The sequence below is a fragment of the Nicotiana attenuata genome, chromosome 7, assembly GCF_001879085.1.
Source record: "Nicotiana attenuata strain UT chromosome 7, NIATTr2, whole genome shotgun sequence".
Lineage (NCBI taxonomy): Eukaryota > Viridiplantae > Streptophyta > Magnoliopsida > Solanales > Solanaceae > Nicotiana > Nicotiana attenuata.
In genome coordinates, this window is record NC_031995.1 from 28,939,112 (window position 1) to 28,941,453 (window position 2,342).

Sequence of the window (2,342 nt, forward strand, 5' to 3'; positions counted from 1 at the left end):
GTTTACGATTACAGTTTTAGTTAGAACTAATTCTAGTTTTTTTTAGTAGGTTGACTAGTTCCAATTGTTAGGTTTTCTTTCGTAATTAGGATTTCTATTAGTTGTTTGGATATAGCTGAAATTTCCAGCGGTAATAAGAGTGCTCATGATCGGTAGAGAATACTTAGGCAAAATTATAGAAGACATAGCGGGAAGGATTCCGACAATTGGGGAAATCATAACTCTAGACCTCCTTAATCTTTTCTCTAACCCTCAGTATTGTTAGTTGTTAATTTACTATTTTAATTTGTTAGTTAATTAGTTAAACAGAAGAATCTTAATATCTATAAGTTAGGAATTATTCAAGCTTGTCTTCTTGGTGATAGTGAACAGCTGTAGCTAAACCTTAGTTCTCTGTGGGATTCGACTCCGGACTTGTAAATCGGATTATATTTGCAGCGACCGCTTAGTCCTTTTTATAAGGCATAGTTGGGCGTGATCAGCACACTACCCTAAAAACATTATACGCACTTGCTCGTGCAATCAAATCATCAAAATAACATCATCGACTATGAATTAAATCCCAAATTCATGCCATCATCCAAGAACACCAAAATTTCCAATTTCTCAACTTTAAGTCCGTTTTATACCAAACCAATCCCGATCTTTACCAAATTTTACAGATTCAACTAAATTATTATTTCAAACTTGTACCGGGCTCCGGACCAAAATACGGGCCCGATACCATCAAATTCGAACATATTTCATTTCCAAAAACTCATATATATTCCATAAAACAATTTTCTTTAAAAATTCATTTCTCGGGCTTGGGACCTCGGAATTCGATTCTGGGCATACGCCCAAGTCCCATATTTTCATATGGACCCTTCGGGACCGTCAAATCACGGGTCTGGGTCCGTTTACCCAAAATGTTGACCGAAGTCAACCTAAATTCATTTTAAAGGCAAAATTCATCAGTTTTCACAGATTTTCACATAATCGCTTTCCGGATACATGCCCTGACTGTTCACACAAATTGTGGTAAAACAAAAAGGAGGTTTTAAGGCCTCGGAACAGAGAATTTACTTTCAAAACGAGTGATTACCTTTTGGGTCATTACAGGGTAAAAGACCCATGGAAGAACCCCCTGTCTCCTCCACTCCAAAGAAATCAAAAGTTGACCTTTCCAGTTTCCTTGAGTCAGAACTCAATTTCTGGGATTCTCCTAACAGGGACCTCTTTCTTGCCCTAACAGACAAGTCTATTGCTCATGGGAGGGTAGTCGACCTTGATGACATAGAAACCCTAAATTGTAGGGTAAATTACCTTTTTGTTTATCAAGGGTGGTCAAAGTTCTTTTCTGTTCCTCCTCCTAAAGTCTATGAACCTCTAGTAAGAATGTTCTATGAAATCTTCGTTCCAGTAGGTCTGATAAGTTGGAATCCTTAGTACTAGGAAAGCGTATTGTTCTTGACTGTTCCATGTTTGATTCGATCTTTCAGTGCAAGTGTTCTGGTTTCCCTATGCTCTTTAAAAGTTCCTGGCCCGATGATTTTGAAATTTCTTTTGATCAAGCCAAAATATGTATTGCTGAGTGTCCATCTGAATCCCTTCCAAACCAACTAGGTCCTAGTGATGTTAGTTTTGAAACTCGTGTTCTAGCTCACATTGTGGCAACTACTCTGCTTCCCCGTACTGGCTCTTTCTCAACCTTCTCTTTACGAGATACTTTTCTGGTCTACTGTCTTGTGACCAAACTCAAAATCAAGCTGTCCTCCTGGGTTATCAATTTCATGATTGAAAGTGCCGAAAATCCCACCAGTCTACCCTATGGAATGGCCATCACCCACATTCTGGAAGTCCACAATATTTCCCTCTCTGCATACTCCTTTACCACCGTTTCAAAATGATACAACTCCAGAGCCTTTGCAAGTATGAGGTATGTGTGTGTGAAGGGTTCATGGGTCAAGAAACAGGAGAGTGATGTCAAGACTGCCCATACAGAATCCAAGCCTAAACCTTCTGCTTCTCATCCTAGCCTTAGTGAATCTGACCTGTCTGAGAAAATTAGCGCCATTGGGAAAGAGCTCTCTGCAATCAAGGATCTTCTCATTGCCACCCAGTCCACTGTTGGTACCATTCATGCTATCTCCAAGGAAACAGGGTCTGATGTCTCCAAAATACGGGTTGTAGTTCTCAGAGTTAGGGAAAATGCTGTCAAGGCTTTCAAGGAGGTTCATGACAGGCTTGATAGAATGGGTGTCTCAGCCAACGCCAGCATTGATCGACTAAAGGAGGCCGTCTGCAACAGTCTTACCTATTTTCTGTGTCGTTAGTGTGGATGTTTAAGACTATATTTTTTT